The sequence below is a fragment of the Anomaloglossus baeobatrachus genome, unplaced genomic scaffold (genome assembly GCF_048569485.1).
Source record: "Anomaloglossus baeobatrachus isolate aAnoBae1 unplaced genomic scaffold, aAnoBae1.hap1 Scaffold_3194, whole genome shotgun sequence".
Lineage (NCBI taxonomy): Eukaryota > Metazoa > Chordata > Amphibia > Anura > Aromobatidae > Anomaloglossus > Anomaloglossus baeobatrachus.
In genome coordinates this window covers 65,169-78,683 of record NW_027442591.1, presented here as the reverse complement: position 1 = coordinate 78,683, position 13,515 = coordinate 65,169, and the positions used below count along the sequence as shown (strand labels likewise).

The window sequence follows — 13,515 nt, the reverse complement described above, 5'->3', positions numbered from 1 at the left end:
AGGAGAGGGCGCCAACAGACTACTAAAGAGATCATCATTACTCAAAGAAAACCCCAAAAACCAATGCATGATAGGAATAAACAGGTAACTTTCTTTGGAGTGGAAGCGGAGAGATCGCACCAGATGCCAATTCTAGATGTTATCACACCTGTGGTCACTGCAGCAGCAGGTGAATCCACTTTGTCCAAAAGGGATCTATTCCATTCAATTGCAAATGATCTAGATAAGACAGAGAACTGCAGCACGGGGACATAGCCGAGTTGGTCAGGTTGAGTGGTGATGAGTTTGCTATTTGGATGAATAAAGAAAGTCAAAAGTGTGAAAGATAAAAAACAAAAGGAGGAAGTGTGAAAAGTGAATGGGCCAAATTGAGGTGCATATGAAGACGTATGCTTTCTTCCAATTCATTAAATCGGGCTAATATGAATCAGGTGAATTGAGTTCTGCTTTTGGAAACTGGGTTAAGAAGGGGTGCACCGTTCCCGGAGGTACTGCAATACCAGGTCAATGCGTGGAGTGGACAGAGCAAGCTCTTTTTCCATCTCCCTGTTCTAAAAATCCATTTAATATATGGTCCCCAGATAGGGGACGTATCAGATATTAAACTGATAAGAACAGATACTACACTTGATCTTAGCCAAAAGGCCGAGAAGCGATAACCAGAATTGGTTTGGGCCTCGAGTGGCACCCTGGCCTATGCCGGACACATCTTAGGGAGAGAGAGCGAGAGGGAGACAAACCCACGCCTACACAAGACATTTTGTCACCCAAGCCAACCCTTGAAAAGGCTGCTTTGCAGAGCCAAAACAAGAAGAATGGTGCGTTTTGCAGCCGCCGCCCACTGCAATGAATCTGAATAACTCCTCCTTTAGGGCGCAAGCAACTCCCCTCCCCCTTGCAGTCTTTCCAATTCACGATACAAAAAGACGGACAGGACAGGTTGCCTGACTTTCCGTCACTGCCACCCTTTGCCATCCTTACCCGTAGAAAGCCCTTTCATCATCCCCAAACCCTAATCTTTTCCCTTTCCTTCCCAGCCCCCAAACCCTGCCCTCTGTACCTTTCTCACCACCCGCTTCCCTTCTCCTGTCATCCCCCTACCACCCGGGAAAAAAAGAGATTGCCCCCTCCTTCCACTAGCCCACCCTCCCACCCAAAGAACAACTTCTTCTGCGCAGCTTGTTTTCTAGGCAGCAGCGCTATTGTGATGTCATCGGGGGGCATTGTGACAAGCCGCCAGTGTTCCGTCTCTTCATGTTGTGCACAGTTCAAACGGAAAATACATCAACAGGCAGACTACAGAAAAGCTTACTATCAAAGGTTAGAGGGGGGCTTTCTCAGAGGGCTTTTTACAGTTTTTCTATTCCCAATTAGCCGTTTAAGTGTACTTATTGAAAGTAGTAATTCTTTCATAGGCCGCCCTTTCTTAGTATTTGACGTTCCTTATATTGCGGTATGAGGCTTCGCAGTAGGTTGCAAACATTCATCACCCATGACTGTCCCCAATTGAGCTCAGAAGCTCAATGTCTATCATGACCTCTCTTTTAGAATGTCCAAGAGCAAGCAAACTATTCCTCCAGGAGAGGGCGCCAACAGACTACTAAAGAGATCATCATTACTCAAAGAAAACCCCAAAAACCAATGCATGATAGGAATAAACAGGTAACTTTCTTTGGAGTGGAAGCGGAGAGATCGCACCAGATGCCAATTCTAGATGTTATCACACCTGTGGTCACTGCAGCAGCAGGTGAATCCACTTTGTCCAAAAGGGATCTATTCCATTCAATTGCAAATGATCTAGATAAGACAGAGAACTGCAGCACGGGGACATAGCCGAGTTGGTCAGGTTGAGTGGTGATGAGTTTGCTATTTGGATGAATAAAGAAAGTCAAAAGTGTGAAAGATAAAAAACAAAAGGAGGAAGTGTGAAAAGTGAATGGGCCAAATTGAGGTGCATATGAAGACGTATGCTTTCTTCCAATTCATTAAATCGGGCTAATATGAATCAGGTGAATTGAGTTCTGCTTTTGGAAACTGGGTTAAGAAGGGGTGCACCGTTCCTGGAGGTACTGCAATACCAGGTCAATGCGTGGAGTGGACAGAGCAAGCTCTTTTTCCATCTCCCTGTTCTAAAAATCCATTTAATATATGGTCCCCAGATAGGGGACGTATCAGATATTAAACTGATAAGAACAGATACTACACTTGATCTTAGCCAAAAGGCCGAGAAGCGATAACCAGAATTGGTTTGGGCCTCGAGTGGCACCCTGGCCTATGCCGGACACATCTTAGGGAGAGAGAGCGAGAGGGAGACAAACCCACGCCTACACAAGACATTTTGTCACCCAAGCCAACCCTTGAAAAGGCTGCTTTGCAGAGCCAAAACAAGAAGAATGGTGCGTTTTGCAGCCGCCGCCCACTGCAATGAATCTGAATAACTCCTCCTTTAGGGCGCAAGCAACTCCCCTCCCCCTTGCAGTCTTTCCAATTCACGATACAAAAAGACGGACAGGACAGGTTGCCTGACTTTCCGTCACTGCCACCCTTTGCCATCCTTACCCGTAGAAAGCCCTTTCATCATCCCCAAACCCTAATCTTTTCCCTTTCCTTCCCAGCCCCCAAACCCTGCCCTCTGTACCTTTCTCACCACCCGCTTCCCTTCTCCTGTCATCCCCCTACCACCCGGGAAAAAAAGAGATTGCCCCCTCCTTCCACTAGCCCACCCTCCCACCCAAAGAACAACTTCTTCTGCGCAGCTTGTTTTCTAGGCAGCAGCGCTATTGTGATGTCATCGGGGGGCATTGTGACAAGCCGCCAGTGTTCCGTCTCTTCATGTTGTGCACAGTTCAAACGGAAAATACATCAACAGGCAGACTACAGAAAAGCTTACTATCAAAGGTTAGAGGGGGGCTTTCTCAGAGGGCTTTTTACAGTTTTTCTATTCCCAATTAGCCGTTTAAGTGTACTTATTGAAAGTAGTAATTCTTTCATAGGCCGCCCTTTCTTAGTATTTGACGTTCCTTATATTGCGGTATGAGGCTTCGCAGTAGGTTGCAAACATTCATCACCCATGACTGTCCCCAATTGAGCTCAGAAGCTCAATGTCTATCATGACCTCTCTTTTAGAATGTCCAAGAGCAAGCAAACTATTCCTCCAGGAGAGGGCGCCAACAGACTACTAAAGAGATCATCATTACTCAAAGAAAACCCCAAAAACCAATGCATGATAGGAATAAACAGGTAACTTTCTTTGGAGTGGAAGCGGAGAGATCGCACCAGATGCCAATTCTAGATGTTATCACACCTGTGGTCACTGCAGCAGCAGGTGAATCCACTTTGTCCAAAAGGGATCTATTCCATTCAATTGCAAATGATCTAGATAAGACAGAGAACTGCAGCACGGGGACATAGCCGAGTTGGTCAGGTTGAGTGGTGATGAGTTTGCTATTTGGATGAATAAAGAAAGTCAAAAGTGTGAAAGATAAAAAACAAAAGGAGGAAGTGTGAAAAGTGAATGGGCCAAATTGAGGTGCATATGAAGACGTATGCTTTCTTCCAATTCATTAAATCGGGCTAATATGAATCAGGTGAATTGAGTTCTGCTTTTGGAAACTGGGTTAAGAAGGGGTGCACCGTTCCTGGAGGTACTGCAATACCAGGTCAATGCGTGGAGTGGACAGAGCAAGCTCTTTTTCCATCTCCCTGTTCTAAAAATCCATTTAATATATGGTCCCCAGATAGGGGACGTATCAGATATTAAACTGATAAGAACAGATACTACACTTGATCTTAGCCAAAAGGCCGAGAAGCGATAACCAGAATTGGTTTGGGCCTCGAGTGGCACCCTGGCCTATGCCGGACACATCTTAGGGAGAGAGAGCGAGAGGGAGACAAACCCACGCCTACACAAGACATTTTGTCACCCAAGCCAACCCTTGAAAAGGCTGCTTTGCAGAGCCAAAACAAGAAGAATGGTGCGTTTTGCAGCCGCCGCCCACTGCAATGAATCTGAATAACTCCTCCTTTAGGGCGCAAGCAACTCCCCTCCCCCTTGCAGTCTTTCCAATTCACGATACAAAAAGACGGACAGGACAGGTTGCCTGACTTTCCGTCACTGCCACCCTTTGCCATCCTTACCCGTAGAAAGCCCTTTCATCATCCCCAAACCCTAATCTTTTCCCTTTCCTTCCCAGCCCCCAAACCCTGCCCTCTGTACCTTTCTCACCACCCGCTTCCCTTCTCCTGTCATCCCCCTACCACCCGGGAAAAAAAGAGATTGCCCCCTCCTTCCACTAGCCCACCCTCCCACCCAAAGAACAACTTCTTCTGCGCAGCTTGTTTTCTAGGCAGCAGCGCTATTGTGATGTCATCGGGGGGCATTGTGACAAGCCGCCAGTGTTCCGTCTCTTCATGTTGTGCACAGTTCAAACGGAAAATACATCAACAGGCAGACTACAGAAAAGCTTACTATCAAAGGTTAGAGGGGGGCTTTCTCAGAGGGCTTTTTACAGTTTTTCTATTCCCAATTAGCCGTTTAAGTGTACTTATTGAAAGTAGTAATTCTTTCATAGGCCGCCCTTTCTTAGTATTTGACGTTCCTTATATTGCGGTATGAGGCTTCGCAGTAGGTTGCAAACATTCATCACCCATGACTGTCCCCAATTGAGCTCAGAAGCTCAATGTCTATCATGACCTCTCTTTTAGAATGTCCAAGAGCAAGCAAACTATTCCTCCAGGAGAGGGCGCCAACAGACTACTAAAGAGATCATCATTACTCAAAGAAAACCCCAAAAACCAATGCATGATAGGAATAAACAGGTAACTTTCTTTGGAGTGGAAGCGGAGAGATCGCACCAGATGCCAATTCTAGATGTTATCACACCTGTGGTCACTGCAGCAGCAGGTGAATCCACTTTGTCCAAAAGGGATCTATTCCATTCAATTGCAAATGATCTAGATAAGACAGAGAACTGCAGCACGGGGACATAGCCGAGTTGGTCAGGTTGAGTGGTGATGAGTTTGCTATTTGGATGAATAAAGAAAGTCAAAAGTGTGAAAGATAAAAAACAAAAGGAGGAAGTGTGAAAAGTGAATGGGCCAAATTGAGGTGCATATGAAGACGTATGCTTTCTTCCAATTCATTAAATCGGGCTAATATGAATCAGGTGAATTGAGTTCTGCTTTTGGAAACTGGGTTAAGAAGGGGTGCACCGTTCCTGGAGGTACTGCAATACCAGGTCAATGCGTGGAGTGGACAGAGCAAGCTCTTTTTCCATCTCCCTGTTCTAAAAATCCATTTAATATATGGTCCCCAGATAGGGGACGTATCAGATATTAAACTGATAAGAACAGATACTACACTTGATCTTAGCCAAAAGGCCGAGAAGCGATAACCAGAATTGGTTTGGGCCTCGAGTGGCACCCTGGCCTATGCCGGACACATCTTAGGGAGAGAGAGCGAGAGGGAGACAAACCCACGCCTACACAAGACATTTTGTCACCCAAGCCAACCCTTGAAAAGGCTGCTTTGCAGAGCCAAAACAAGAAGAATGGTGCGTTTTGCAGCCGCCGCCCACTGCAATGAATCTGAATAACTCCTCCTTTAGGGCGCAAGCAACTCCCCTCCCCCTTGCAGTCTTTCCAATTCACGATACAAAAAGACGGACAGGACAGGTTGCCTGACTTTCCGTCACTGCCACCCTTTGCCATCCTTACCCGTAGAAAGCCCTTTCATCATCCCCAAACCCTAATCTTTTCCCTTTCCTTCCCAGCCCCCAAACCCTGCCCTCTGTACCTTTCTCACCACCCGCTTCCCTTCTCCTGTCATCCCCCTACCACCCGGGAAAAAAAGAGATTGCCCCCTCCTTCCACTAGCCCACCCTCCCACCCAAAGAACAACTTCTTCTGCGCAGCTTGTTTTCTAGGCAGCAGCGCTATTGTGATGTCATCGGGGGGCATTGTGACAAGCCGCCAGTGTTCCGTCTCTTCATGTTGTGCACAGTTCAAACGGAAAATACATCAACAGGCAGACTACAGAAAAGCTTACTATCAAAGGTTAGAGGGGGGCTTTCTCAGAGGGCTTTTTACAGTTTTTCTATTCCCAATTAGCCGTTTAAGTGTACTTATTGAAAGTAGTAATTCTTTCATAGGCCGCCCTTTCTTAGTATTTGACGTTCCTTATATTGCGGTATGAGGCTTCGCAGTAGGTTGCAAACATTCATCACCCATGACTGTCCCCAATTGAGCTCAGAAGCTCAATGTCTATCATGACCTCTCTTTTAGAATGTCCAAGAGCAAGCAAACTATTCCTCCAGGAGAGGGCGCCAACAGACTACTAAAGAGATCATCATTACTCAAAGAAAACCCCAAAAACCAATGCATGATAGGAATAAACAGGTAACTTTCTTTGGAGTGGAAGCGGAGAGATCGCACCAGATGCCAATTCTAGATGTTATCACACCTGTGGTCACTGCAGCAGCAGGTGAATCCACTTTGTCCAAAAGGGATCTATTCCATTCAATTGCAAATGATCTAGATAAGACAGAGAACTGCAGCACGGGGACATAGCCGAGTTGGTCAGGTTGAGTGGTGATGAGTTTGCTATTTGGATGAATAAAGAAAGTCAAAAGTGTGAAAGATAAAAAACAAAAGGAGGAAGTGTGAAAAGTGAATGGGCCAAATTGAGGTGCATATGAAGACGTATGCTTTCTTCCAATTCATTAAATCGGGCTAATATGAATCAGGTGAATTGAGTTCTGCTTTTGGAAACTGGGTTAAGAAGGGGTGCACCGTTCCTGGAGGTACTGCAATACCAGGTCAATGCGTGGAGTGGACAGAGCAAGCTCTTTTTCCATCTCCCTGTTCTAAAAATCCATTTAATATATGGTCCCCAGATAGGGGACGTATCAGATATTAAACTGATAAGAACAGATACTACACTTGATCTTAGCCAAAAGGCCGAGAAGCGATAACCAGAATTGGTTTGGGCCTCGAGTGGCACCCTGGCCTATGCCGGACACATCTTAGGGAGAGAGAGCGAGAGGGAGACAAACCCACGCCTACACAAGACATTTTGTCACCCAAGCCAACCCTTGAAAAGGCTGCTTTGCAGAGCCAAAACAAGAAGAATGGTGCGTTTTGCAGCCGCCGCCCACTGCAATGAATCTGAATAACTCCTCCTTTAGGGCGCAAGCAACTCCCCTCCCCCTTGCAGTCTTTCCAATTCACGATACAAAAAGACGGACAGGACAGGTTGCCTGACTTTCCGTCACTGCCACCCTTTGCCATCCTTACCCGTAGAAAGCCCTTTCATCATCCCCAAACCCTAATCTTTTCCCTTTCCTTCCCAGCCCCCAAACCCTGCCCTCTGTACCTTTCTCACCACCCGCTTCCCTTCTCCTGTCATCCCCCTACCACCCGGGAAAAAAAGAGATTGCCCCCTCCTTCCACTAGCCCACCCTCCCACCCAAAGAACAACTTCTTCTGCGCAGCTTGTTTTCTAGGCAGCAGCGCTATTGTGATGTCATCGGGGGGCATTGTGACAAGCCGCCAGTGTTCCGTCTCTTCATGTTGTGCACAGTTCAAACGGAAAATACATCAACAGGCAGACTACAGAAAAGCTTACTATCAAAGGTTAGAGGGGGGCTTTCTCAGAGGGCTTTTTACAGTTTTTCTATTCCCAATTAGCCGTTTAAGTGTACTTATTGAAAGTAGTAATTCTTTCATAGGCCGCCCTTTCTTAGTATTTGACGTTCCTTATATTGCGGTATGAGGCTTCGCAGTAGGTTGCAAACATTCATCACCCATGACTGTCCCCAATTGAGCTCAGAAGCTCAATGTCTATCATGACCTCTCTTTTAGAATGTCCAAGAGCAAGCAAACTATTCCTCCAGGAGAGGGCGCCAACAGACTACTAAAGAGATCATCATTACTCAAAGAAAACCCCAAAAACCAATGCATGATAGGAATAAACAGGTAACTTTCTTTGGAGTGGAAGCGGAGAGATCGCACCAGATGCCAATTCTAGATGTTATCACACCTGTGGTCACTGCAGCAGCAGGTGAATCCACTTTGTCCAAAAGGGATCTATTCCATTCAATTGCAAATGATCTAGATAAGACAGAGAACTGCAGCACGGGGACATAGCCGAGTTGGTCAGGTTGAGTGGTGATGAGTTTGCTATTTGGATGAATAAAGAAAGTCAAAAGTGTGAAAGATAAAAAACAAAAGGAGGAAGTGTGAAAAGTGAATGGGCCAAATTGAGGTGCATATGAAGACGTATGCTTTCTTCCAATTCATTAAATCGGGCTAATATGAATCAGGTGAATTGAGTTCTGCTTTTGGAAACTGGGTTAAGAAGGGGTGCACCGTTCCTGGAGGTACTGCAATACCAGGTCAATGCGTGGAGTGGACAGAGCAAGCTCTTTTTCCATCTCCCTGTTCTAAAAATCCATTTAATATATGGTCCCCAGATAGGGGACGTATCAGATATTAAACTGATAAGAACAGATTTTTGATTTAATGAAGCTTTCCAAAGCACCGCAAAAATGCATGACCGAAGTCACACCAAAAACAGTGCAAAGGCTAGGATTCGTGTGGACCCCTCCGTGAGAAGAGGATCCCCAAAAATCAACCCCGTCCCTCCGAGCCAGAAGGCCACAGCGAGGGTCAGGGATCTTCGGTGCTCCCCCAAGCCGAAGCCTGGTTGAGCCTTGTTGTTGCTCCCAGCGTCCACCGAGGCATCTTACCCAAGTGGAGTAGGGAGCTACTAGTCGTTGGTTTCGCAGCCGAGACTGCCCGGACCGTCAACCGGTGTTGGTTTCTCAGCCCAAGGCTGACCGGACCTCCAACCGGGTGTTGGTTTCTCAGCCCAAGGCTGACCGGACCTCCAACCGGGTGTTGGTTTCTCAGCCCAAGGCTAACCGGACCTCCAACCGGGTGTTGGTTTCTCAGCCAAAGCTGACCCGGACCTCCAACCGGGTGTTGGTTTCTCAGCCCAAAGCTGACCAGACCTCCGACCGGGATTATAAAAATTTCCCTTCTTAGCCAGAAGGCCGGGATAGGGCAATATGCTTGGAAAGTATGAATAGGCAAGGCGCGGAGTGCGACAGAGTCTGAGGCTTACCAGGGTCCCAACCTAGCAAGTTCAGACTCCCTCCAGGGTGTCCATTCCTGGGGCACATTGCACCATAACCCCCACACTTACTCAGTCTAATAGCCTCGATCCTGGTAGGGCCATGGTTTCCTCTAGATGGATATACTATCCTCCCAAAGTACTAACAAGCGCAACCTTCCAGTGTGCATTGCATCATTGTACTAAGGTGGCCGGAGCCTTAAACCACCTTTTCGAACGATACTACACTTGATCTTAGCCAAAAGGCCGAGAAGCGATAACCAGAATTGGTTTGGGCCTCGAGTGGCACCCTGGCCTATGCCGGACACATCTTAGGGAGAGAGAGCGAGAGGGAGACAAACCCACGCCTACACAAGACATTTTGTCACCCAAGCCAACCCTTGAAAAGGCTGCTTTGCAGAGCCAAAACAAGAAGAATGGTGCGTTTTGCAGCCGCCGCCCACTGCAATGAATCTGAATAACTCCTCCTTTAGGGCGCAAGCAACTCCCCTCCCCCTTGCAGTCTTTCCAATTCACGATACAAAAAGACGGACAGGACAGGTTGCCTGACTTTCCGTCACTGCCACCCTTTGCCATCCTTACCCGTAGAAAGCCCTTTCATCATCCCCAAACCCTAATCTTTTCCCTTTCCTTCCCAGCCCCCAAACCCTGCCCTCTGTACCTTTCTCACCACCCGCTTCCCTTCTCCTGTCATCCCCCTACCACCCGGGAAAAAAAGAGATTGCCCCCTCCTTCCACTAGCCCACCCTCCCACCCAAAGAACAACTTCTTCTGCGCAGCTTGTTTTCTAGGCAGCAGCGCTATTGTGATGTCATCGGGGGGCATTGTGACAAGCCGCCAGTGTTCCGTCTCTTCATGTTGTGCACAGTTCAAACGGAAAATACATCAACAGGCAGACTACAGAAAAGCTTACTATCAAAGGTTAGAGGGGGGCTTTCTCAGAGGGCTTTTTACAGTTTTTCTATTCCCAATTAGCCGTTTAAGTGTACTTATTGAAAGTAGTAATTCTTTCATAGGCCGCCCTTTCTTAGTATTTGACGTTCCTTATATTGCGGTATGAGGCTTCGCAGTAGGTTGCAAACATTCATCACCCATGACTGTCCCCAATTGAGCTCAGAAGCTCAATGTCTATCATGACCTCTCTTTTAGAATGTCCAAGAGCAAGCAAACTATTCCTCCAGGAGAGGGCGCCAACAGACTACTAAAGAGATCATCATTACTCAAAGAAAACCCCAAAAACCAATGCATGATAGGAATAAACAGGTAACTTTCTTTGGAGTGGAAGCGGAGAGATCGCACCAGATGCCAATTCTAGATGTTATCACACCTGTGGTCACTGCAGCAGCAGGTGAATCCACTTTGTCCAAAAGGGATCTATTCCATTCAATTGCAAATGATCTAGATAAGACAGAGAACTGCAGCACGGGGACATAGCCGAGTTGGTCAGGTTGAGTGGTGATGAGTTTGCTATTTGGATGAATAAAGAAAGTCAAAAGTGTGAAAGATAAAAAACAAAAGGAGGAAGTGTGAAAAGTGAATGGGCCAAATTGAGGTGCATATGAAGACGTATGCTTTCTTCCAATTCATTAAATCGGGCTAATATGAATCAGGTGAATTGAGTTCTGCTTTTGGAAACTGGGTTAAGAAGGGGTGCACCGTTCCTGGAGGTACTGCAATACCAGGTCAATGCGTGGAGTGGACAGAGCAAGCTCTTTTTCCATCTCCCTGTTCTAAAAATCCATTTAATATATGGTCCCCAGATAGGGGACGTATCAGATATTAAACTGATAAGAACAGATACTACACTTGATCTTAGCCAAAAGGCCGAGAAGCGATAACCAGAATTGGTTTGGGCCTCGAGTGGCACCCTGGCCTATGCCGGACACATCTTAGGGAGAGAGAGCGAGAGGGAGACAAACCCACGCCTACACAAGACATTTTGTCACCCAAGCCAACCCTTGAAAAGGCTGCTTTGCAGAGCCAAAACAAGAAGAATGGTGCGTTTTGCAGCCGCCGCCCACTGCAATGAATCTGAATAACTCCTCCTTTAGGGCGCAAGCAACTCCCCTCCCCCTTGCAGTCTTTCCAATTCACGATACAAAAAGACGGACAGGACAGGTTGCCTGACTTTCCGTCACTGCCACCCTTTGCCATCCTTACCCGTAGAAAGCCCTTTCATCATCCCCAAACCCTAATCTTTTCCCTTTCCTTCCCAGCCCCCAAACCCTGCCCTCTGTACCTTTCTCACCACCCGCTTCCCTTCTCCTGTCATCCCCCTACCACCCGGGAAAAAAAGAGATTGCCCCCTCCTTCCACTAGCCCACCCTCCCACCCAAAGAACAACTTCTTCTGCGCAGCTTGTTTTCTAGGCAGCAGCGCTATTGTGATGTCATCGGGGGGCATTGTGACAAGCCGCCAGTGTTCCGTCTCTTCATGTTGTGCACAGTTCAAACGGAAAATACATCAACAGGCAGACTACAGAAAAGCTTACTATCAAAGGTTAGAGGGGGGCTTTCTCAGAGGGCTTTTTACAGTTTTTCTATTCCCAATTAGCCGTTTAAGTGTACTTATTGAAAGTAGTAATTCTTTCATAGGCCGCCCTTTCTTAGTATTTGACGTTCCTTATATTGCGGTATGAGGCTTCGCAGTAGGTTGCAAACATTCATCACCCATGACTGTCCCCAATTGAGCTCAGAAGCTCAATGTCTATCATGACCTCTCTTTTAGAATGTCCAAGAGCAAGCAAACTATTCCTCCAGGAGAGGGCGCCAACAGACTACTAAAGAGATCATCATTACTCAAAGAAAACCCCAAAAACCAATGCATGATAGGAATAAACAGGTAACTTTCTTTGGAGTGGAAGCGGAGAGATCGCACCAGATGCCAATTCTAGATGTTATCACACCTGTGGTCACTGCAGCAGCAGGTGAATCCACTTTGTCCAAAAGGGATCTATTCCATTCAATTGCAAATGATCTAGATAAGACAGAGAACTGCAGCACGGGGACATAGCCGAGTTGGTCAGGTTGAGTGGTGATGAGTTTGCTATTTGGATGAATAAAGAAAGTCAAAAGTGTGAAAGATAAAAAACAAAAGGAGGAAGTGTGAAAAGTGAATGGGCCAAATTGAGGTGCATATGAAGACGTATGCTTTCTTCCAATTCATTAAATCGGGCTAATATGAATCAGGTGAATTGAGTTCTGCTTTTGGAAACTGGGTTAAGAAGGGGTGCACCGTTCCTGGAGGTACTGCAATACCAGGTCAATGCGTGGAGTGGACAGAGCAAGCTCTTTTTCCATCTCCCTGTTCTAAAAATCCATTTAATATATGGTCCCCAGATAGGGGACGTATCAGATATTAAACTGATAAGAACAGATACTACACTTGATCTTAGCCAAAAGGCCGAGAAGCGATAACCAGAATTGGTTTGGGCCTCGAGTGGCACCCTGGCCTATGCCGGACACATCTTAGGGAGAGAGAGCGAGAGGGAGACAAACCCACGCCTACACAAGACATTTTGTCACCCAAGCCAACCCTTGAAAAGGCTGCTTTGCAGAGCCAAAACAAGAAGAATGGTGCGTTTTGCAGCCGCCGCCCACTGCAATGAATCTGAATAACTCCTCCTTTAGGGCGCAAGCAACTCCCCTCCCCCTTGCAGTCTTTCCAATTCACGATACAAAAAGACGGACAGGACAGGTTGCCTGACTTTCCGTCACTGCCACCCTTTGCCATCCTTACCCGTAGAAAGCCCTTTCATCATCCCCAAACCCTAATCTTTTCCCTTTCCTTCCCAGCCCCCAAACCCTGCCCTCTGTACCTTTCTCACCACCCGCTTCCCTTCTCCTGTCATCCCCCTACCACCCGGGAAAAAAAGAGATTGCCCCCTCCTTCCACTAGCCCACCCTCCCACCCAAAGAACAACTTCTTCTGCGCAGCTTGTTTTCTAGGCAGCAGCGCTATTGTGATGTCATCGGGGGGCATTGTGACAAGCCGCCAGTGTTCCGTCTCTTCATGTTGTGCACAGTTCAAACGGAAAATACATCAACAGGCAGACTACAGAAAAGCTTACTATCAAAGGTTAGAGGGGGGCTTTCTCAGAGGGCTTTTTACAGTTTTTCTATTCCCAATTAGCCGTTTAAGTGTACTTATTGAAAGTAGTAATTCTTTCATAGGCCGCCCTTTCTTAGTATTTGACGTTCCTTATATTGCGGTATGAGGCTTCGCAGTAGGTTGCAAACATTCATCACCCATGACTGTCCCCAATTGAGCTCAGAAGCTCAATGTCTATCATGACCTCTCTTTTAGAATGTCCAAGAGCAAGCAAACTATTCCTCCAGGAGAGGGCGCCAACAGACTACTAAAGAGATCATCATTACTCAAAG

The 13,515-nt window shown here is 46.8% G+C and overlaps 8 non-coding genes and 1 pseudogene across 8 annotated transcripts; all 9 read right to left on the bottom strand.

Moving 5' to 3' along the window:
* Positions 1-466: 466 nt before the first annotated feature.
* On the bottom strand, positions 467-657 carry LOC142269387 (U2 spliceosomal RNA). Its single transcript, XR_012734863.1, has one exon. It is a non-coding gene; the product is annotated as a U2 spliceosomal RNA (small nuclear RNA).
* Positions 658-2,044: 1,387 nt separating this feature from the next.
* Positions 2,045-2,235, bottom strand: LOC142269372 (U2 spliceosomal RNA). Its single transcript, XR_012734849.1, has one exon. It is a non-coding gene; the product is annotated as a U2 spliceosomal RNA (small nuclear RNA).
* A 1,387-nt stretch (positions 2,236-3,622) lies between these two features.
* LOC142269371 (U2 spliceosomal RNA) lies at positions 3,623-3,813 on the bottom strand. Its single transcript, XR_012734848.1, has one exon. It is a non-coding gene; the product is annotated as a U2 spliceosomal RNA (small nuclear RNA).
* A 1,387-nt stretch (positions 3,814-5,200) lies between these two features.
* On the bottom strand, positions 5,201-5,391 carry LOC142269370 (U2 spliceosomal RNA). The gene has a single exon (XR_012734847.1). It is a non-coding gene; the product is annotated as a U2 spliceosomal RNA (small nuclear RNA).
* A 1,387-nt stretch (positions 5,392-6,778) lies between these two features.
* LOC142269369 (U2 spliceosomal RNA) lies at positions 6,779-6,969 on the bottom strand. The gene has a single exon (XR_012734846.1). It is a non-coding gene; the product is annotated as a U2 spliceosomal RNA (small nuclear RNA).
* Positions 6,970-8,356: 1,387 nt separating this feature from the next.
* Positions 8,357-8,552, bottom strand: LOC142269329 (U2 spliceosomal RNA). The gene has a single exon (XR_012734816.1). It is a non-coding gene; the product is annotated as a U2 spliceosomal RNA (small nuclear RNA).
* Positions 8,553-9,249: 697 nt separating this feature from the next.
* On the bottom strand, positions 9,250-9,391 carry LOC142269339 (U2 spliceosomal RNA; annotated as a pseudogene).
* Positions 9,392-10,778: 1,387 nt separating this feature from the next.
* Positions 10,779-10,969, bottom strand: LOC142269368 (U2 spliceosomal RNA). Its single transcript, XR_012734845.1, has one exon. It is a non-coding gene; the product is annotated as a U2 spliceosomal RNA (small nuclear RNA).
* A 1,387-nt stretch (positions 10,970-12,356) lies between these two features.
* LOC142269366 (U2 spliceosomal RNA) lies at positions 12,357-12,547 on the bottom strand. The gene has a single exon (XR_012734844.1). It is a non-coding gene; the product is annotated as a U2 spliceosomal RNA (small nuclear RNA).
* Between the last annotated feature and the right edge of the window lie 968 nt (positions 12,548-13,515).